The sequence below is a fragment of the Carassius carassius genome, chromosome 3 (assembly GCF_963082965.1).
Source record: "Carassius carassius chromosome 3, fCarCar2.1, whole genome shotgun sequence".
NCBI classification, from domain to species: Eukaryota; Metazoa; Chordata; class Actinopteri; order Cypriniformes; family Cyprinidae; genus Carassius; species Carassius carassius.
In genome coordinates this window covers 2973003-2997540 of record NC_081757.1, presented here as the reverse complement: position 1 = coordinate 2997540, position 24538 = coordinate 2973003, and the positions used below count along the sequence as shown (strand labels likewise).

General features: G+C 37.2%; 1 protein-coding gene across 2 annotated transcripts in view; it reads right to left on the bottom strand.

The window, feature by feature from the left end:
• The window catches only part of nlgn2a (neuroligin 2a), a 170999-nt gene extending 146774 nt beyond the window's left edge, over positions 1-24225 (bottom strand). Inside the window, exon 1 of one of the 2 annotated variants that reach the window (XM_059525030.1) lies at positions 23376-24225. The gene's annotated coding sequence lies outside the window, so the exon portion shown is untranslated. The remainder of the gene's footprint in view (positions 1-23375) is intronic. The other variant, XM_059525025.1, reaches the window with a different exon arrangement.
• Between the last annotated feature and the right edge of the window lie 313 nt (positions 24226-24538).

The following is a 24538-nucleotide window of genomic DNA, read 5'->3' as shown; positions in this document are numbered from 1 at the left end:
ATAGCTACATGGCATTGCTTTGGTTCTTATTTATTTATAAGTAATTTTTATAACAGTTGTAATTCTTTATTTGCATATTTACCATTAATTTAACAACAATAATAGTAATTATAATTATTATTGTTCTTTTTATTAGTTTCATAATTAAAACCGTAAGAGTGGCAGCTTCGCGCACTCAGACACCAACGTTTTTTCAGCACTGTCAAAATAAAAGTCCTGCTTCTGACACATCAGCTAAATAGAAAAATTGTCTTGCCAAATATTGGCCTTGCCCATATATACTGTATTAGTTTACCACTTTAGTATATTAGCTTTTAAATACAGTATTGGTATCATCATGAAATTTCACTGGTATTGGTATTAAATACTGAAACTTAAAATGGCACAGCAAAATTGGGGTGAAGTGAGAAATGGATGAAACATCAAAAAATCCAACCTAATTGAATATGAAACAGATTTTCAAAAAAGTAGAGATTTGGATACCAAGCACAGAATAAGTCTTTGCCTACAGCAAAAGACAAAAAAAGACTGAGGAAAATAAGGCATGAAATGAGGACTTGATGAAAAAAGACCTGCAGTGATTCGAGTTATGCCTCCATAGTAACAGGCTATTTTGATTTAAACCACACCTCTGAGCACTAGCTGCTGAGTCAATATGGCTGGCAGAATAATCACCAGTCCACGTTCTCTATTGCATTACTGAGGAAAAATCACTGGCTAAATCATCAGTGCGTAAGGAAGGAGAGAGATATATGATGGAGGTGTCCAGCGAGGGAGGAATCCAAGTAATGAATGAGAGATACAAAACACAGAAAAAAAAATTACTTGTGGTCAAGTACCTTGGCCTTTAAATTATATGGACTATAGGCAGTGAACCTTGATTTGCAATTAACATTCTTATTTAAATATTTCTGTTTCAGCAATTGTATTGTGTGTGTGTGTGTGTGTGTGTGTGTGTTCGTGTTCTTTTTACCTTATATACTGTCTCTAAACACACATTTAAACAATAACTGTTTCTGCTCTTGAGATTCAGCAAGAACCTTGAAATTCTCTCTCTTTGTCAAGAAACGTTATGGTTATCTCGGATAAAGCGCAAAAAGACTACATCCCATCTGAAGACTTTAAAATAACAAGGCTGTAAACGGCTGATGTAATTCAACCTGTCTTCTTTCGGAAGAAGCCTGTCAATGAGACGATTTAAGCACTAACCTCTGTGAAGGTTTGGAGAGGATGGTTTCCAGAGGAACGGAGGATGTCAATTGGTCATAATTATCATCACCGCTAGAGAGGATAAATACCCACTTCTCAACATTTCACCCCACCTGTCATCTTAACCTAACCCCCCCGACCATTTGAAACCTCACACTCGGAGGAAGCGAGAGCGCTTTGAAGAGACCATTGAGAAACCCTTCAGGACAGAGTGGAAGAGCTCTGATCACGCGGCGTTTAAAACAGGGGCGAGAGAGATGTTCATGGAAGGAAATAAATAGCACCCCATGCCGAGGACGAAAATGACTGCTGGGTCAAGCGGCTGTAGTTACCAGCAAATTGGAATAGATTTAATCATATTATGCTTTATTTAATAAGTTGCATTAACTTGCATGTGTCATGGAAGGGGTTTTCACAAGGAAGGCAGGGGGATTACAAATCACAAATAAACAGCAATGAGCCAGAAATTGGCCAAATGGAGATGTAATGCATATTGTGACTATTTTTCGACAACAATTAGACAAAATGCTGATTATTGTTTATGCTAATGAAAGAGAATCTCATCAGTCTCAAAATAAAATTTTCTGTCTCAAATTGTATGCAATCGGAAGTAAATGATCTCAGTATGAAATTAACCCTCTAGGCGCCACGGTCGAGTTTACTCTACAAGATGCGGCACTGAATAAAATGACCGATTTTGTCAAATAGGGTGTCCAATTTCATGCGACCTCCCCTGCACCAGATGGCAGACATGTAATACTTCATCTCTGATTAAAAAAAACGTCATGCTTCTATACAAAATTGTCGAGCTAGAGCGTACTGATTACTGAATCATTGCGAACAAAAGTGGAGCTAGTGTGAGAGTGAGCCATTTTATCAGAGCAATACTGTCAACGTCAGCGAGTATTGGCATTAGATTATTATTATTATTATCTAATGGCATCAATAAAGCTTCAATAAACCCGCAATGAAGTGTTTGGACTTCTGATTCTGAAGGGGAATATCTGCCGTCAGAAGATGACGATGATACTGAAAGTGAAAGTATTACTTAATATTTTTATAACTGACAGAAAGTCTCTATCTTTTATCACTTTTAAGATAAAGCCTTTTGAAATTAAGATGTCAAAATCAAACATTTTAGGAAAAAACCTCTGGCGCCTAAAGGGTTAACTATTTCTTATCAAAGACCATATTATGTACTGTACTGTCCATATCTTACACTACAGTTCAAAAGTTTAGGGTCAGTAAGATTTGCTGCATTTATCTAATAATAATAATAATAATAAAAATGTTTACTTGTTCCTGTGATACAGAAGAATTGTCAATGTTGTAAAGAGTTTATTATTTTGTTTAAATGATGCACTTTTTTCAGGATTCTTTGATGAATAAAAAAATGCTCAAAAGAACAGAACTGATTTGTTACAATATAAAAATCTTTACTGCCATATTTGAAAAACCTAATGTATCCTTGCTGAATAAAAGTATTCATATCTGATCCCAAAATAGTGATTTTTAAATAGTGTCTTACTAAATATAATTACCTTTAAAAGGTATCTGAATATTATAAGTAAAATCTGAGGCAAAGCTGATATTAAACACATCTGAGTTACCTCTCTAGAGCTATGAAAGAGACACCACTGAGCAATATAATCTTTCTCTAGTCTAGTTTGCTAAAATATTTTTTCGTCTTTCACTCTCATTCTGTGATTGACTCATGGATATGAACATCAAATACCTGCTGACATCACTTCTGAAAAGTGGCCAGGCTAATTTTGTCCGCTATCTTGCATTACTAGAGGAACTAAATGCATAGCGTGCGTATTCAGGCCGACACAGTGCTATGCTTCATATTTAATTGAGTCGTGATTGTATCGACCTGGTTCCCATGGCTTCTGGTCTACCTGTGGATAACTGCAGGTCGTGACCTCCATGCTGCAATCTCTGCTGTTCCCACATAGCAAAATCTTCTGAATACAATACAAAGGGATGGATCAAAAGAATGTGCACAGCAGGGAGCGAGAACATGAAAAACAGGGCAACTGAGAAAATGGGGAGGGGTCTTTTTTATCTCCTCTGGCGCCATATGTGACATTGTCTCATCAAAACCTCATAAAGCATTACAGCTAATTAATTTAATGGCTTTACTTGCATCACTTGAAATACCCCCAATGCACAAAAAGCCAGTAAAAGTTTATATGTCTAATAAAGTAATCATAATAACTGTCTCAGGAACAAAAGAGCAATACACTTAATGTTATTTCAATCAAATACCATAAAAGTCATGATAATTTCTTGTGTAATAATATTAACAAACACAAATCCGATATGTTCTGTAAATGAATTAGAAGCTATTGCTCAAGACAGCATTGCAGCTGTCCGTGTCTTCTCCAGAGGCATCATGACTCTGAGACTTGGTCGACTGCTCAAGTGCTCTCTATAATTGACGAATTCATGAGGAAGAGATTAATTGGTTAGCTTTGAATGGAGGATCAATCATGATAGATTGTCAACGATTAGGCCGTCACATTTGCAGGCACTAAACCAATACTATTTTTGTGAAACAAACAGTCATTTAACAACAATGGCCCCGAATTCTTAATGTGTACACACTTAAATACGGTTAAAATGTATGAAATGTCATTTATATATATATATATACATTTTTAAATGGAATTCAAGAAACATTATTTTGTTTTGCTGTTTTTGTTTTGTTTATATGAATAAATGCTGTTCTTTAAAAAGAAATTAAGAAATCTAATCTATTGTGTGTATGCTAATTAGTTAGATATTTTGTTGTCAAATGCAATGAAATTCTTGGAAACATTCACGGTTCCATCAGTTAATGTTAGTTAATCTGTTAATTAACATAAACAACGAACTATACATTTATTACTGTACTTATTAATCTTAAAGCTAATGTTAGTTAATGAAAATACAGTTATTCATTGTTAGTTCATGCTAATTCACAGTGCATTAACTAATGATAACAAGCACGACTTTTGATTTGAATAATGCATTAGTAAATTTGAAATTAACATTAACCAAGATTAACAAATGCTGTAGAAGGATTGTTCTTGATTAATTCATGTTAACTAAAGTAGTTAGCTAACATTAACTAATGGAACCATATTCTGAATTCTTCTTTGGATATTATTATTCTTTTTTAAACAGAAGAGAACAGAACACTAATAAAAAATGGCTGAAGTGGCCTAATAGTTTTTTGGGTCTAATACTTTTGAGAGAGTCTTGCATAGCCGATGTCAGCATAAAATGTCTTAAATGGTCATTAAATTAAATTAAAGCTGCATAACTGAAATAATAATAACATTTCATCACATTTCCAGAATTTAAGAGTTCTGGCCTTAGCTTCTATCTCATTTGCCCAATTCTAAGCCAATGCCTCAGTCAGGTAAAGACAGACCGAAAGCATACATGCCAACCCTCCCTAATTTTCCTGGAGACTCCCGAATTTCAAAGCTCCTCCCGAAAATCTCCCGGACCGACCTTTCTCCCGAATTTCTCCCGATTTCCACCCGGACAACAATATTGCTACACCATCCGTCACTGGGCGCCGTTTTAGACCAAACGCTTGTGCTCCCATGGCGTCTGTCGTTGCTATGCAACCAAACTGCGCTCTCCATGATGACGCCGAAGAAGTATCAGCAAAGGATTAATTGATTTCTAGCCTCACCTCGGCTCGCATTAGCTTTACTACTAGATATATTTCAGGAGATGAGAAGGAAAAACCCGCCTGGAAAAAGTAGCGCACCACATTGCTTCCATTATGAGCGTACTCACCGCGGTCGCGCACCTACGGTTGAAATAACGACCTTGAGCACGAAAAAGATGCGATATGTGAACCGGCCCTAAGAGGCAGACGTCTGAAATGAAAGGCAAGAACAGCTATTTATTTAGCTTTAGACTGTTGATGTCATAATTATAATGCTTTGAGAGTTTACTTATGTAATTGTTGCATTAGGCTATGAATTAATAAATGTTTATTGATAAGATCGAGCTATTTCATATCTCTTCATTTACAGTAGCTAACAAATTAGGGTCTAACCTCCTGAGGAGAGGCCTTATGGAATTGAATTTGTCAAATAAATGAATTACATTTTTCTTTGCGTTTGTGTATGTGATATTATATATGACGACACATCGTTTGTGTATGTGATATATATGACGACACACAACCCCCCCCCCGGTCCTTTTTAATATCTCCCTAATTCTGAGGTCTCAAGGTTGGCAAGTATGACTGAAAGAGCCCTTAGTCCCACTCTTACAGACACCAGTTTCAAAATAAGCAGGCGTGGAGGTTCATATCATGATGAAGCCCTACCCATCAAAATGTTATTACCATTCATGTCATGCAGGACTGTTCAAATTCATATAATTCCATAAAAATTAGGCGTATTGCTACAAGACGAGCTGTGCCTTATGAGGTGCCTGACAGCTATGAGAGCCGGAGAGAAATGATACATATTAAAAACAGATTCTGTACAATGTACTCAAACACAGCGAATAATCGCACGCACTATTACTCGTTCGGATTCAGCAAAACAGATTCCCTTATACAGAGCGATTTTGTTGTACCTTATTGTATGAAAGTCTTACAGCATGAAAATGGACTTCAAAGCACTGCTCCACACAAAACCTGCATTAACCAAAGACTGACCTCCAAACCTTAAAGTAACATTCCAGATGACAAAATGGGCATTTTTAAGGCTCAGTACTGGACAGTCTATATACTTTCTATATAAAATTTATTGTCATGGCTTTAGGCTTTCTCTTGTGGCCAAGGTCAAATCTAAGGAGGCTATAAACCAGAGGAATGAGCAGAGGTAACCATATAAAATGGATTTGTAAGGGAGGGGCACTTCACGTAATAATCAATGGCGATTCAAACTTCTCTCGTCTCATTTCCCTCGATCGCTCATGAATAACCCCGTGCCACAGACCCGATTACCTCAGATTGGATCAGTCCACTGTCTTTTCTCTCTCTCTCTCCATTTCCTCTCCTTCTACTCTTCATTTCGCCATAATCCTTTTTGTTGTTTTATAATCTCTTTCTCTTTCTGTCTTTCATTTGCAGGTTCTTGCTTGAAATCATCCTTTTATACTGTTCTCTCTTTCAACATTTTTCTCTTTACAACAAACCATCTTTTTCATTCTGTACAACACCCCACTTTTTACCTTCAGCTTCATATCTTCCTCTCTTTCTCCCTTCACTTCAACCATGTTATATTTGCTTTCTGCACATTCCTTTACCCCCGTTTCAATCCCTCGTTCTCTCTCTCTCTCCGTACAGGTCATGGTAAGAGGGCATAATCCTTTCCCATTCCACCTCCACATTTACTTCCATTCTCTAATAGCTGAAACCAATCCTCTATGCGCCAACCCAATTTAAATTCATATGCAATCCGCTCTAGCACCCTGGGAAACCGGCTTCCTTAAATCACATTTGACCAATGTAATTTTTAAAAAATTAGACACAAATAACATGAAGCCTTTGGCGTATTTAGAGTGATGAAATTTAAACAGTTTATCGCAGTGAGTAGGAGAGTTTTGATGCTAATTTAGTGTGCGTGATTCATTTATTGGTGGGCCTCTCCATGGAGGCCTGATATGTTCCAATCCTGAATGGCTCTTGGAAAAACTAAAACAACCTCAGGGGGTGGCATTTACTTTAGCGTAATTCAACAATTGATCAGTGAAGTGAATTGCTATTTTGTGTCAATTCTATTATGCGGCAACAGTTTCTCTATGCTAAATGTCTTCTGTGCACGCCAGGATACTAAACTCGAAGACACTGCTGCTTGACTGATATATCAATATAGTGAGTGAGGACAAAGATAAACATCAAATTAAATACCGGGAAACTCTTAGGAGCTCACACGCTCACACATTACCTGGGAGCCAATTGCCAGGTGGAGGTCTATCTATCACCTTTAACTATTTACAGACCTAATAACATTTGGGATTGTTGGCACTGCTTGAATCCAGTGTGGACAAAAATGATGTCTGAATTTGCTTTGTATTCACTGTATATTGGCATTCGATATGTAGGGAATGCTGAATGTGTGAATAGGAGAGCAATTTGGAACACAGTAACACTGTTGCATGGTTGCAAGCTAAATTTTCTAATATATATTAAAAAAAAATAAGTTTAGAGATATATATATACACACTGTTCAAAAGTTTAGGGGCAGTTAAATTTCATTTATTTATTTATCAAAGTAATGAATACTCTTATTTATCAAATATGTGCTGAATTGATTACAAGTTAAAGACTTTAATTTTTACAAAGATAAATCTACTTTCTATTCATCAAGTGATCCTAATGAAATCTATCACAGTTTACATTAAGCAACAACAGTTTTTGTATACAAAAGTGAAAATTATTTTATTAATTACACGCCCTCATGTCTTTAGAAACCCATAAGACGTTTATTAATCTTTGTAACGCAAATTAAGATATTTTTGGTAAATCCGAGAGCTTTCTGACCCTGCACAGACAGCAACACAACTGGCACGTTCAATGCCCAGAAACCCAGTAAGGACATTGTTAAAATAGTCCATGTGACATAACTAGTTTAACCATAATTTTATAAAGCAACAAGAATCCTTTTTTTGCACAAAGATAAATTACATTTTTATTCAACAATTTCTGGTCTTTCACATTAGTCCTCTACACTCATCCACGAGAGTACCAAGATGCCCGCGTTTGTATTTTTCCACTTCTAAACAACCCACATGAAAAAAATACTATTTTAATTTATAGGAAATACTATAGTATTTCTGAACCATACTATAGTAAAGTACTTGAATTAATTTGTTGTGGTAATTCTATAGTTGCTGTAGTAATATACACAAATCACTTTACCCAATACTGTATTAAGTTTATATTTTGTATTATACTAAAATACACTACAGTTTACTGTAAAAACTAAAGTATACTACAGTATTTATTACAGTTTGTCAGTTCACTATAGTTAATGTTACAGTATGCTCTAGCATTCATTAAAAAGTGTAATATATACAGTATAATGAATGAATGGAATGACATGAGGGTGAGAAATTGTGTTTTTTTGGGGGGGAGGGTCCTTTTCTAAAGTAAAACTTTAATAAATAATAAAAAAATAAAACTTATTTTAAGTTGTAAAAAAAAAAAAACTGAAACTAGCTTCTCTGTTCTTTTTGTATTATATCTGTTCCTATTATTTTTATTTATTAGACAAATAACAAAAGCAAAAAAGGTCTCTAACAATAGCTTGCTCTATTCTTTTTCTATTCTATCAGGTTTAAGATTAAACTAATGAATTGAAATCTTGTGGGGCAAATGTGGCCAGTGGGCTGATAGATTGAGACCCCTGCTTTAACCCCAGTGTCATGGGGGCAGACATCCATTTAAGCACCAACTCTGCTGTGTGAATTCAAAATATAAGTCATTAGCAAACTGCGATGAAATCTGACATTATGATGGCAAACTTTCATTCCATATTTACACAAACTGTACCACCACTAACAGTAGCAGTCGACTTTCGCTATGCAAGCCAAGTTCCTTTAATCATATGTGATTGCCCTGATGATCACACAAGCAAATCTGCCCACTTATACGACAGATCTTTGATTTGATGATCTTATTTGACTGCTAAGTTGAAAGCAATCTCAGACTGTAAAAAAAAACATAAAAAAAAATATATCCAGCAAGTGCAGTCTGATTCATAAACGAATAATTCTTATGAACCAGTTCTTTTAATTTACCAGTCAAAAAGATCATGTCCTCTGAATGTATGGGCTTCAATATATGGGGCATCATACAATCTCAGAGAAAAGAAAAAGGTACTGTCATTGGGGCAGGACCCTTTCAAAAGGTACTAAATATGTATATTTTGTCTGCATGTGTAACCAAAAATAGTTTCCAAAAGCCACTGTCCCCCATTTGCCTTTTTTCCACACTACATGTGTTCGATGGATCCAGGGACTGATTGTGAGAGTTACTTTAAATGTAAATGCTCTTATAGCACATGGTCTACTTGACCTACATGCCTCAACTGAAAATGCCTTAATGGTGTTATTTTGATTTGATTGGCAGGTGCATTTTGCCAGAGTAGCTTGACAAAAAATTAAAATAAATTAATAAATAAGAGACGTGGATAATTAGTGCCAATCAACCGCAGGCGAATCATCATGCTCTTGTCAAACTGCTCAGTTTCTATGAGATGCCCTAGCATGCATGGCAATGCGAATAACACCTGTATCACTGAACAATTATGGCACAGTCAACCGCATAGATATTTAAAACGCCCTCGAGGGTGTGTGTGTGCGCAGACTGGGTTTTGTGAAGCATGTTTAAAGTGTTTTCCAAGTGTGTATGTCTGTGTGTGTGTGTGGGCATTTATCTGCTGCCACAAACTACATTTAGCATGCATTGTGTGTGTATAGGTACTTTTGTCTTGCAGATTATGTTAACATTTACATTTATATTCCTAGAAAGCGCTTGAGTACCAAAGCAACTTACAATAAAAACCCTAGGTGCTGAGCACTTTTTCCCCTTTCCACCATCCCCCCCACCTCTTTTCATTCATTTTCTAAAGCTCTCACTCCAGGGGTGCCTGTCGTTTTTCTTCATCAAAGTGCTGGGCTGTTCATTCTGTGTAGGGTGTGCTGATGTTGAGTATAATGGGATATGCACCCCGTGCGATTATATGGCAACACACACTCGCTCCATCACTGCCATGCACTGGATGACAGATGAGACGCCCGCCCGGGAGCACTCCTTTACCCACAATCCCTCTGGCCAGCCACACTCTGAGCTGAAAGACAGCCCCGAGTGTCCATATTGGCTGGTGGAAAGAGGCCGAAGTGCTGTGTGATTGTGAATATGGAGCAGTGAGGGAACAACAAGCTGGGGTAAAAATAGAAAGGGAGAATATAGATCTATCTATTTATCCATCTATCTATCTATCTATCTATATTTAATTGTATTAACGGAATTGTAATTTGAAATTAATTATAGAAATATAATTGTGTTTACAGATAAAAAACTAAATTGCTAGACCTTGCACTAGATGCACTAGACCTTCCAAAAATTGTACATTAAACAGCACAACCCATTTTACTTCTGGAATGTATCATATTTATGAGTGAAAATGGGTTTAAAAGGAAAAAGAAGAAGTAGCACTGACCTTGATTTTATCCCCAAAGAATCCATTTAAATTTCATCCCAGAATGAACCCATATCTGATTGTAAGTTTGCTAAAGCAAATAACTACTTGGCTGTTGGTTAATGTAAGTGATGTCAGTGGAAAAATAAAGTATTACATTTTATTGAAATACTACATAGACAAATATTTTTCTCCCTTTGTAGTAACATGCAACTATGAATCTTTCACAATAAGACTAGAAATGTGTGATAAGAAAGTACATACTGTATCTTTTGATTGCATATTGACTCTACAAAGCTTTACAAAAATGGTATTTGTCCTTGCTTGATGATTTGATACAACAGTGAAATAGCACTTTCTCCTCCTCAATACTATCATCAGGATTGCAGTCTTTTATAGCAATCCACTTTACCTTTAAAAAAAATATTATTTTGCACAATCACACTGAATCTTATTCCAGTGTGTTTTTCATTTGACAGCAATGTGCTATAATCCTGTCCCAGGTTGGCGGTCTGTAATATAGATTCATGTGAGCAAATGAAACTTCACTGTCCAAAGCCCTGCAGTACAATACAACATCCCATTCATACATCATTACAATCACTGTTGCTTGTGAAGAAATAAAGACAGAAGGCCGAATGTGTAGACACAGCAGAACGGAGGCTGTCTAGTAAAGTTAAGCTCTCAAGAGATGAGAAGAGCTTCAAATTTCCAATCCCGTCGTACTTTTATGTTGTAGGTGGCAGTGTTGGGTTGGTTCCCGTTAAGCCTCCTTGGTGCAGACAGTCTACAAATTTAGCATTGTCCTTTGACTAACAGCCTGTCTGCCATATGTTCATAGTCACCTTATACCTGATCCTCAAAAAAACAGGCCCCCCACTGCCAAACAGGACTACAGTAACACCATGAATGCTTCTCAGGAGCTGATATGTCTGTTTTAATAAAGAGCTGCAGCTTGTCCATCATTCTCTTTGTTTGTGAAGCATGTCAACTTTTCAAACATTGTTTGGCAAGCCAACATTCAGGGTTTAACCTTGAAGAACTTTGCTTTCCTAGACCTAGTTTAAATGATTCCAGTTCATTTTAAATCTACTTCCTTGCATTAAAACTTGAATTGCAATTACACATCAGCACAAATTCAGGAATTAAAAGGCATTCCCAATTCAACTCAGAATGGTGGTCATGTGCACACCAGCTGTAGCACATGCTTGCAGAAATATCTCTGCAGATCTGTGCGAAAGATCTCAACCTTTTGGCCTTTTCGATGGCAGTCAGCAATCTAGTAATGGAGGGAGAGTGGCCCTGCCGTAGCCTCGGCAGTAAACAAGAATGAAAGCGTGAACAGTGCTCCCCAGAGACACGGGTAACTCTCCAGGCAGTTAACACAAGCTTCTGAAGGGCACATGAAAGGGAGAGAGATGAAGAGAGAGGGGATGAGGAAGATAGAGAAAATGAGAATCAGGTGAAGTGACAGACAGAGAAGCAGAAATAGGCTTTATTAAAGCAATCCTCAACATCCTGACAGCCTCATTCACAGCATCTAAGGTGGATTGTTACACCATGTCCTAACCAGATGCGAAGTGACAAGTTCCAGGAACAAGTCATTTGTCTGTCTTTACTGGAAGCAAATGTGCTGCACGGTGCAATATAATCACTGGTGTTTAATATGCAGTAGAGAGGGATTTCATCCAATGGGATTTCACAGTGGGCGGAGCTATCTAGTGCCACTTCATAAAAATAGAATCCAAATAACAAACAAAGTGTTCTGTCGCTTGATGCAGCCATGGCTAGTTTGGACAAAAACTATGATTTTCATGGAAAATATAGCTTTTATGGCCTGCCACTTTATCTCGCTGCGTCTGGTTACACGGTGTACAATAACATCATGAGGTTACCACTCTGTGACGCTAGGAAAGTGAGAGACTGAACAACTAAAACTGTGATGCTAAGTTCATTTGACAGGTTTCATTTAGCTTCTTTGCCCCTGCCATCAATCAAATAGGTGGAAATGTGCATGTACACATAGTGTATGGTGTTGATTTGCTTTTCATTGTACCTGCCAGAGCCCAACCACTCTGAAGACATAATTTCCATATGCGACAGCAGAGGTTCTCAACTGGTCTGTTCCGATGGGGTCAAGCACAGAAGGAATAAAAAACCAATGACGAATGCAAATAATTAAATGTAGCTAATCGCATAACCATCCACACTTACAGATATAAAATCATTTTTACAGTATATGCATTTGGGAAACCCATGTACAATAAATTGACATTCATTGCATTCAAGACATCTCACAGGTTCCTTCCCAGAGAATCAAACTCGTGACCTTGCCTTTACTAGTGCCATGCTTTTTAAGCTACAGTAACAGTAACAAAATAAACAACATTTACATTTGCTTTACATACACTACCATTTAACAGTTAAACATTTAACCCAACCATTGGTTGAAAACAAACCAATCATATTTAACCCAGCATATTTTAGAGTGTACTATCAGCTGTTGTGCTGCTATATTTTTGTAGAAATTGTAAACTATATTTTTTTTCCAGGACACTTCGATGAATAGAATGTCCAAAAGAAAACCATTTATTTGAAATGTATTTTTGTAACAAGCATTTACAGTAACTTTTGGTGAATTTAATGCACTTATTTTTACATTTCTTAATTAAAGTATATTTTAATGATCCCATGGCAGTGTATCTTTAAATGATCCGGTCTACTAAAGATAACAATAAATATATTTAAACGTATTACATGATTTGTGTTTGTGACAGCCACAATGTGTTCTGTTGGGGAGTTATTAATAATTATTGGATAAAAAAAAAAAAATCCAAGTGACATTATGAAACTAATTAATGGATTTCAGTAGTTTTTGGGATGTCAAACTATTTTGTTCTGTGTAATTTTGGATTGCTGTTTGATGACCAATGTAATATTTGGGTCCTGAGGCTAAATCAGAACCGTCATCCAACCGCACACTTTATATTTTTTTATTTTAAAAAATTAATAAAACCGTTATGTACAGTATAGTCAGAAACGCCGCAAAAAACAAGTCTATTCATTGTTTAAAGGAATATCAGTACTCTATAACTGAAGCGTGGCGTTACACACTCAAGGACTAAACAATTGCTCTGAGGAATTATCAATGAGTGAGGCAACTCAATACGCTTCTATTGATCAACCCTCATTTGTACGTACACCAGATAACATCCTTCTGCAGGAGAAAGGAGAGGAACAAATGGAAATAAAAATCCCAGCATGTGCACTACAGCAAGGTGATACAAATGATCTGGATGCCTGACTCATTATATTTTCCTCATTGAACAATGACAAGGGACCGCCATTAAAAGATTCCCTTCTTGAACTGAACAAAATAACTCCTCCATACATCACAGCAACACTGTGATGCATTTAGCTTATTAGAGAAATGGTAAAATGGACATGTTAATGTGCTTCGCAGGGCTGTAGTCCCCTCCGAGGACATCTGCGCATTAAACATGGAGTTCGGCGGCTCAGGGAGGCCTCGTCCCACTAAATCATGTCTGCTGATTGCCCCCACAGACACATGTTCCTGGTCCTGATCCATTTAGCAACTGGCTTGGCTCATTAAGTTCTGACACAGCATGTATGTGTGAGTATGTGTGAAGAATTTGCTAATAGTTAAGCGGGAAGCGAGTTAGTTTGGGTGAGGGGGATACCAGTCTACCCTAATTAGACTGAAGCTCAAAGCCCAACCCCCATCCCAGTGGAAGAAATGAATGAAAACATTGCTGATTAACCTTTTATGGCCCCGAAGGAAACCGCATCTACAAATAACAAACAAGGCTTTAAAAAGACAATAAGAAAAGGTTAAGGAAGTGAAAAATATCCCTCGGTCCATTAAAAATGACACATCTGTGGTTAAAAGCAGCAGTTCGAGCCCTGTCTATTGAATTACAGGGAAGAATGGATAAAGTGGGAGGCTTAGAAAGCCTTTCTCTGGAGGCTTAATTTATGAGCATGCTGATCAATGGTTAATTAAGCAGAGAGACTGAGCGGCGTAAACGAGTGAAGAGAGGTGAAAGTGCAAAGAAAAGCTACAAGAGTGAGGGGTGCTCATGGGAAATGTAGTCTTCTGTAATAACAACGTTGTTTACATTGGCCGTATTGGCATTGAAATTAATATTAAAACTGCTGACATTTCATCCGATGGGCTTCAAGAAAGACTTACAAATGATTCATTATGTCTGAAAGCTCTGGGATTGCTGCCCCTGTGCTTCCTTGATGCATGAACCTACTCTGTGTGATTAACTAACAAGGCATTTATAAGGCAAGGTTTCAATAATTCAAATAAACATAAAGGTGTGTGTGAGAGAGAAAGAAAAATCATCTCAGACACTTCTACTCAATTAAAAGAGTAACACATTTAGTTTATTCATAAGTAGTTGCATTAAATGAGGTCAAAACTCTACAATGTACTTATCACCGCAGGTTGTAACTTTGGCACCACTATGACTTAAAATAATTTAAGGAGGCAATTAAAATGGGCTGACTTTTTCCTGCAAGAGAGAGACTATCAAGATCTTACGATTACTCTTATCACAGATGAGAGGCATGATTTGCAAAGAATCAGCCTAGTCCTTGAAAACATGTTTAGTTAATAAATAAATAAAATCTTCTGATCTTCTTATTTCCACCCTCAAACATAATTTCCCTTCCCACTTACAAAAACTCTTGCCCATCTCGTATATTCCCCTCGTCTCTGGTGTTTTAGCCAGCCGTGGGTTTGCATAATTGACATCCCGCTTCATTGGGTTATGCCATCCCATGTGCTGTGAACAAAAAAAGCTGCAACATATTATGTGTCATTCCCATGAGCCTGTCAGTGAGTGACATTAACATCCTCTGCTGTCCAGCAGGGTGTTAACGTGTCTGTGTCTCTGATGCAGCACACTTTGTCCCAAATGACTGTCGCTCTGAAATTGGTGGTGCTGGCAGAACAAGCTGCAATATCTGAAGCACCACCAACTGCCAGGTGCCTATTATTCTTAGTGCGGGTAAATGGCTTTTTTGGGGAGGAAAGGCTTTTTTGCCCTTTTTAAGAGCAGTGCTTGCTAATGACAACATGCTTTTATTTTGTAAGCAATGATATTCACCTGGCAGACAATAACATTGTTGAAAAAAATCCAGCAGATTTTCAGAGACATCACTGCATGCAAACTTGCATTATCCACCTACGCAACACAGCTTTGTGTGTTCAAGCAAATGCACAAACAGTGAAAGAGACAAATGGCTGTTTTTATATTTTCTGAATTCAGTAACTATTGATATTGCAATTAACACACTATAGTACAACTGAACTCTAGCTAGTGAAGTGACTTTGGACCTTTAACATGATGCCAACTTATCTATACAAGCACTCACCATTCCCGCCTATCGTTTTCCACTTTCTGTTCTTTTACTGAATTGATTTGGCCTTGAGGGAAAGAAAGAGCCTTCTGATTAATGAATCTTGAATAAGCCACTGTTTCACCTGAAAAATGGCAGAGCACCAAACACAACGCCCAGTGCTTAAAGAGAAGGAAGAAACAAACAACTCAACAAGCTGAATCGGCCAAGAAAACCGTGTCATGTTTTTTTTTTTATTGGAGACTTGAGCTCACTTAATTCCCTCCCTCCTATTTTCTCTCTGAATCCTTCCCTCTGTCTTTTTTGCTCAGTTTGGATTTTTCTCACTATTGATTGTGACAGTAACAAGGATGAAAAAAAAGACAAAACAAACTGGCAATCCTTCACAATTCTTAGCTCTCATTCCTATGTCCAGGATATACATCAATGAAAATTGTATGTATTTGTAAAATATATTCACATTGTTATTATTGTGTATTAATATTATTTAATATTATATATAATTAATATTTAAATTTTAAAAAAGTTACAAATGATTCACAATATTCAGTTAATCAATGAAATTCTTGTTTTGTCGAATCATAATTGTGAAAAGCTTTGTGTATTTATTACTGCACTGTACATACTACCTATTACCATTTGAAACCTTGTTTTTGCAATTGCAAAAAAATGGCACCACAAAAACCTTACATTATGCACAATTTATTTTGTGCTCTAATATTGACACAGGTCAAGTGGCCAACCCTGCACTGCAGAGGAGTATTTGGACCAGCAGGGCTCCAAGGAAGAAAAGAGAGAGAGAGAGAGAGAGAGAGAGAGTAAGACAGAGAGGCTCTAGTCATCACATCATCCTCCCAAAGTGCAGCACTGCAGTGCTCAGTCCTCAATGCCTCTGTCGCCCTTCTTAACCTACATAACCAGCCAGCCAGAGACACACAGTCATGTCCTCAGCATGGAAATGCCTCTAGACACAGAGGAAGAGAGGGGGTAAAAAGAGTGGGTGAAGCTAACCGAAACAAGTGGAGTCTGAGAAAGTATATTGTCAACTACCTCACGATACAATATTTAAACAACTTTCTTCTTGAACAACTAAACTACTGAAAATTAATGGTTGACCGATATTCATTGTTTTGATAGCCGATGCTAATGCCGATATTTTTGAGAGCCAATATATATCGGTTTAATTTAAAGATAATAATAACATATGTATGAGTATTGCTGGAATGAAATTTAGATTTATTTTATATGATATTTACTAAATTGAAAATTGATAAACGAAACAATAATTTGAACTCAATAATAAAATAAACCGATTAAATAGACAAAAAGTAAAATATATTTATTAAGTTGGCAATTTTTTGGTTCTGTAAACCTATTATAGTATTTTCCACAAATTATTATTAAATATTCATAAAATAAAACTAAACACTGCAGACAACAGTAACCTGGCACTCCTTTTGTATTTTTGTATTTTTTATTTTAATAAATACAATGTCGTGTTAATTTCTCATAATTTATTTAAATGTTTATTAGGAATTAAAAATCTTTTTGGGACAGAACTTTATTAGACAGGAGCCTCATGCACTCAGGTGCTGCCATTTTTAGCACTGTCAAAATAAAAGACCAGCTTCTAACACATCATCCGAGCAGGATTATTGGCCGAAGCCGATAATTAAAAAGTGTCAAATATCGGTTGAGATCGGTTGACCACTACTGAGAATAAGACCATATAATCACAGAAACAAATTACAATATTACTAAAAGAACCTGAGGTATTAGTGCAACAGAGTAGAAATAAAAAAGAACTGGGATTTATCAAGAAAAATATTATGAAAAATTTACATAAATTATTATGATACATTTTCTTTAAAATCACTTTATTTTTCAATCCAAAATGTATGCCCTCCAGATTGTTTTCACAATCCAATCAGATCCTTGACTGCATCAATTTTTTTCCTCTTTTTAAAAAACTAAATGTTTGACTCAGAAATAAACCACGTTATTGTCCCTGGCAACCTGCTTGTGATGGTCGGTTGTCATATCACTGGCCGTTATGATGGTGGCACTTACTGTGTGCTGTCTAACGCCTATTACACATTAACATTCAGACAAGGGCACAGACAGACGCAGGCATCCACAGCAGACAGTCAAAATACACACACGCATATCTAAACAAACACCCTGATCGGACAGAGAAACAAAGAGAGAGAAATATCAAGAAAACGCTTGTTCACAGCGTTACCAAGAGTAGCCAGAGCCCACTTGCCATAAGAGAAGCCATTAGGCTTAATAGTCCCATTCTGTGTGTGTATGTTAGTGTGTGTGCATATGTTAACAGAACAGGAAGGAGATGGTGTAATAGCCCACTCAATGCATTTCAACTCACTGCTCTTGATGGTGAATGCATTGCTTGAATTCCATTCGAGGACAGACTAGCAACTAATGCTTCTATTTATATCCCCGAAATTTGATGGAATATGATTACAGATATAAGTGCAAGTGTCTGTGTGTGTATGCGCGTGTCTTACATAATAAATATACTAATCTAGCCGAGCGTCATCGTGCAATGCGGATTTACTTAAATCCCCTCAACAGCAGGAAGAGGAAATCAGGCTATAGACGAGCAGTGACCTTGCTGTGCTGGTCACGTGATGCGTGGCGGTGACTAAACTGAATATCAATGCGGATCGATGCAATCAATACATGTCTCTGTATGCTTCAGCGACACCTGTGAGTTAAACCTGCAATGATTTCCATTTAATAGATAGACAGAATAAATGAACAGCAGATGATGAATTAAACACTGCATTTTAAACAGATTTCTAAACACAAACAGGAAAAAGAGTCACTTAACACCATCCCCACCTGAGTGTTTATATTTTTAGACTGCTCTTATTAACACTGAATGAATTTCACAGCGTCATGCCCTGGAAACCTGCGAGCTGATCCGGCTGCTTGTATTGTGGGTTTATTGGTCCTGTCAAACACACTCTGGGAGCTGACAAATCTGCCATAATAAACTTCGTGTTAAAAGTGAAGTGTGTATTTTTTTGATGCTGAAATATTTTTATCCCAATTCAGAGACAGCTAAAAGTAAGCAATTTCCTGGGAGACAATGTGGGCGGTAGAACCGTCTGGGGAACCAATTATATATATGTTAAGGGTGGGTGATATCCCGGTAGACACGATTAACATTTATTGATTAACATTTAGAGATTTTGGACTATTGTCCTTTATCATGGTTACACACTCACGTGTCACAGAAACTTGACATTTGTGTGTATTTGTAATCATAGTGGTTTAAAAACAAGTGATTTAAGCCAGTGAAATGCAATCAGCAGCAAAAGAGAACTAATTTAGCTATATACGGACACTATCTGAGAGATGCGTGCACGTGAAGATGGTGCTCATAGGGCACAGGTTATTTCTGTCACTTTATAGGCCGTGAACGGTTTAGTACATACCAGTATGTGTCAAATTGCCCATCTTTGCAAGTATCCTCATAAACGGAGCAATTAAGGTCTTAAGTGAAAGCAAACAGCTGAGAAAGGAAACACACGTGTAACAGTACACTGGATCCGGGCAGCTCTTAAAGTGACAGCAGTCTAATATTCCTACTGTCTGTCATTCAATCAAACAACAGAAGAGAGAAAATCTCCTCTTGACTAAATCAATTTTGTAACTTTAATAAGAGGAAAAAATATATTTAATAACTATATTTAATTATGTATTCGGTTTTTTGTGACATTGACACAGGTGACAAGAATTAAGAAATTTCTATGGTATCAAAAGTTTTGAATTCATAAAAAACCTTATTGAGATATATATATATATATATATATATACAGTACAGACCAAAGGTTTGGAAACATTACTATTTTTAATGTTTTTGAAAGAAGTTTCTTCTGCTCATCGAGCCTGCATTTATTTGATCAAAAATACAGAAAAACATTTAATATTGTGATATATTATTACAATTTAAAATAATTGTTTTTAAATTTATTATACTTTAAATTAGCATTTATTTCTGTGATGCAAAGCTGAATTTTTAGGATCATTATCACATGATCCTTTAGAAATCATTCTAATATGATGATTCATTATCAAAGTTGGAAACAGTTCTGCTGCTTAATATTTTTTCAGAACATGTGATACTTTTTTAGGATACTTTGATGAATAAAAAGTAAAAAAAAATAAAAAGAAATAAAAAAGAAGCTATGTTTTTAAAATATAAATATTTTGTAATAACAATATACACTACTGGTCAGTAACTTGGGGTCAGTAATTTTTTTTCTTTCTTCTTTTTAAATAAAATCAATACTTTTATTCAGCAAGGATGTGTTAAATTGATAAAAAGTGATAGTAAAGAAAATATATTATTAGAATATATATTATTAGAATTTTTTATTTTTTTGAATAAATGCAGTTCTTTTTAACCTTTTATTGATCAAATATATTAGACAGCAGAACTGTTTCCAACACATAATAAATCAGAATATTAGAATGATTTCTAAATGATCATGTGATAGACTGGATGTTACATGTGACACTGAAGGCTGGAGTAATGATGCTGAAAATTCAGCTTTGCATCACAGGAATAAATTACATTTTAAGATATATTAAAATAGAAAAGAGTTATTTTAAACAGTAATAATATTTCACAATATTACTGTTTTAACTGTTTACTTTTATCAAACAAATACGGCCTTGGTGAGTGCAAGAGTCTTCTTTCAAAAAGAACCAGCCCAAAACTTTGCAGCGTATATATATATATGGAATACATATAACAGAATTCTGTTCAGGAACATCGAATTTCTACAGAGCTGCTACACTTCACACATCACCTTTAAGTCTTACAACCCAACAGGTGCCTCACACACTGAGAGATGTGAATGCGAGTGTGTGTAAGTCTATGTGTGTGTCCAATGGTTTCATTCATGTCTTTAATCCACTTGGCCCTCTTCACTGGTCTGTTTTATAACACCGATGAGCCAGTATACTTCACACACCATGGTAGCCGAGTGTGTGAATGTGGTTCTTTTGAGCATTTTACCTTCCTCTAACCTTAAAACGAGAGCCTATGAGAAAGAGATGAGTGAGGTGCTGTGAACAAAAAGAACAGAACAATCTATCGAAAGGGGGGAGAGGGAAACACAAACCAGAGGAGACAGAAGGACCATCACACCCTAGTGAGGACACAGATCTCATTAAAATTGTTCCTGAGTGGTGACATGATGGCCAGCATTGACTTAAAGCTCTGGGACGCATGACCAGAGAGAATCCAGGAAGTGTGTATAGTTGTGAGAGAATCCTGCTTTTCTTGTTCACATTTTCCCCCTCAATCTATCCCTTACATCTGAACATCACTCAGGCTCTGAACCAAGACCACCAAACACCCGGACAGGTTCTGTAGACGAAAGCACCCAGACATATAACAAAAGCGGGCAGAAATAACAAAAACCAGGAGAAACCATCAAATCTGACCTTTTGACAGCACCACCTTTTATCCCCTGGCTTACTTCATCCATGACAATACCACACACACACATATAACACACACCTCACAGCACAATCCGAGAACAAATGAATCCGATGAGCTGTTCTGAATGAACAGATTTCGAGCAAAGTGGAGGAACAGTGAGGTAAATATTGCATACACAGTCATAGTATTAGACTACAGAGAAATCAGTAACTATTAGATGAACACATGGAGATTCAAGAGCCTGGTGTCCAACTCCCCATCCAGCTCAGTTCAGCCCATCTGTTACAGGGTATGAGACCAACATACACACACACACACACACACACACACACACACACATACACTTCTGTGTGCATCTACACCCATAAGTTTCTTGTGAGATCACAGAATCTATACTCCAGCATGGCATCAAACACATAAAGCACATGCACACATGGTCATATATCCTCCAACGATGTGGCCACCTGCCTCTCTGTCTTTAATCAGTTCATTGAAATCAATTAGAGCTCATTGATCTGATGCTTCTGCATGAATAAACAAGACATGCTGTCTGGTGCTGCTGCTAACATGCACGCACACAGCGAAAAGCTGATATGACATGTCCACATATTGCACTACTGTACACAAATATGCTCTTGAAGATGGCCAAAAGTATGTTGCAACTGCCTTATGAATGGGTTTCACTATAGTAAAGATGAAATGTATTGTTACAGGAAAAATTCACATGTACAGTAACAAAGCAGTCCAACACAAGGACAGCCGCACATTTGGTTCCATCCATTACCCTGCTCCCAAATGACACAGTGAGCTCCATATCTCCTATTTGGGCCAGAGAGAGAGAGAGCTCAGCATTCCCTGCTCACAGAACAGAGCGCTTCTGTGTCTTCTCAATTCTGCAATCCACTAGGTTTGGAATGGCCATACTAGGATAGCATATAAATGTGGCCCATTCTTTCAGACTATGTGTGTGTGTGTGTGTGTGTGTGGTAACTGCTGCTCTTGCTTCGACCTCTCCTCCCATCAGATGTTTGGCACATCAGTGCACCAGCGATTACTTGTCTTTGATATACGGTGATAGGTTTAAGTTCCACTGTGTGTGTGAGTGTGTGTGTGTTGCAGGAGGACAGAGAAGGATGCTGTGGGCCGGAGTGATTCTTTGATAATCAAATTTTTGTGCTTTATGACGTCAAAGCATTTTCAAATATACGGTACTAAGAAAAAAAGATGAGGGTAGACCGAGCAGTGTTGTAACACCAATTTAACAAAACGTACATTGTCTACATGGGGTGAAGTCACTACCATACATGAATAAACATGTAACAGAAATCATATATCCATATCTAGCCTACATTGCAAAAAGACTAATATATGAAAAACATGATTTTGGATTGATAAGCTTATGCATTTCTATATTTGATTCCTGTTCTATTTGCTGTTTTTGAATTTGAATCTGAATTAAAATGCTTGGGATGGCATATACAGTAAAAGAATCAAAAAGAGTATATTTAACCACAATAAATTCCTGGAAAGAATTTAAAAGTCCATGTTTCCAACTGGTGTTAAACTGGTACTCTCTGCACATGACATTAATTTACAATCAGTTTACTTTCTCAATTTCTAAATTAGTTGTATGAAAAAAATGTGGGTATATTAAATCAATTTACAGTAATGTAAAGATATGAAAAAAAAAACAGTTAAATAAAATGTGTGAAAACAGTACTTTGGAATTTTTAGGGAATTTGTACATCAAAGATATGAATCTGCCCTGTCCAAAAATGAAAGACAAATTTAAAACATTTTTAATGCTTAGTATCAATATGGGTCAATATGCAGGTTTAATATCTCGACACACACATTCATGCACGCTACAGCACCATCCGCGCGCGTGCCCAATGCCCCAATTGAAACGCGCGAAGATGAAGCGCCTGTCGCTCTGCATTTCGGAAAAGGCTCCTGAACAGGTTGCAGCAGCACACTGTTTAAAAAGCGTTCCTATTATTTCCCCTTATCCCAACAGCATTTCATGCATTTTCCAAATAGAAACCCTTGCTTACTGTACAACAGCCTAACAAACAGTCAAAGGAGAAAGAGTTGAATCAGTATATTTTTCACAGAAGTGCCTTTACCTGGGAACGAGCCGCAGGGAGAAATCAGAGGTATGTGATATTGGAGCTCTGTGGGTATTTCCTCGTTTTCTTAAGCGTTGCTCAGCGCAATTCCATCAGCCTGAGCTCGGGATAAACCAAAAGATTCTCCGTCGTCCAAGAACAGCAGGAAATGTTTCACGGTTTCTCCCGACAACACCCAGACATAAAACAGATTCAGAGGAAACGGTTTCAGAAGTGAAGGTTTGTTCACGCGCGCTCTCTTAATGAAGTCTAGTTGGATTCGTCCACTGAAGAGCTTGTTTGGAAACGACCGCCGGCTTCTCCCATTATGAGCGCATATGGGGGAAAAAACGAAACAAATTCACTTCTATGACATGTTTTCCCCCTCTATGAGTCTATTCAACACTCTCTTTCCGTTTGCACGTATTTGATGTGATTTATTTCGGTTTTCCGGGAACGAACGCCGACGTAACGCGCTGACTTCAGCAGTGAAGTCTCGTGTTTAATCTATCGGAGAGTCCAGCTTCTGAAGGCGGTCGTGGTGCTCACCGGCTCCGCTGTCGTTTCCCCGTGACTCCGGGAGCGATGGGAGAGATGCTGTGAGGTTTTGATTGCCCATCTCTCTCTTTCTCTCATGCGCGTTCACGCGCTCTGTGACGTTCTATATCCAAGCTGCTCTGTCGCTGTGATGACGCGCACATTCCACGCGCCGGCCTCTCAGCATCCCTGCATCCCTGTGTGATACAGCTCTGCTGGACACGGCACTGACAGACCCCGGCGTATCACAACCAGAGTGCTGCCAGAGAGCCAAGGCTGAATTTTATACGATACGATACGTTTGATTTCTCTCCCCTTCCTCGCGTTCGAGGTCATCCTTCTGCATCAGAATGACGTCAGGGCATATTAAAGTGGCAGAAGCCCCTCTTGTTCACCATCACACAATCTCAACCACGCTAGATTATTGGGGATCTTCTTATATATTCATGTTGTGCGAAGGGTGATGGAGACGCTCATCTTTGGTACCCAAAAGATTGCATTCGCCATTCTCAGGAAAAAAAACAGGAATTAAAAATAAATAACCATATGTAACCATAAAATATTGTTTTATAATAGCATAATTTATATTAATAAATATAAAAAGATTAGGCTATACGTTTTATAAAAAAATAAATAAATAAATG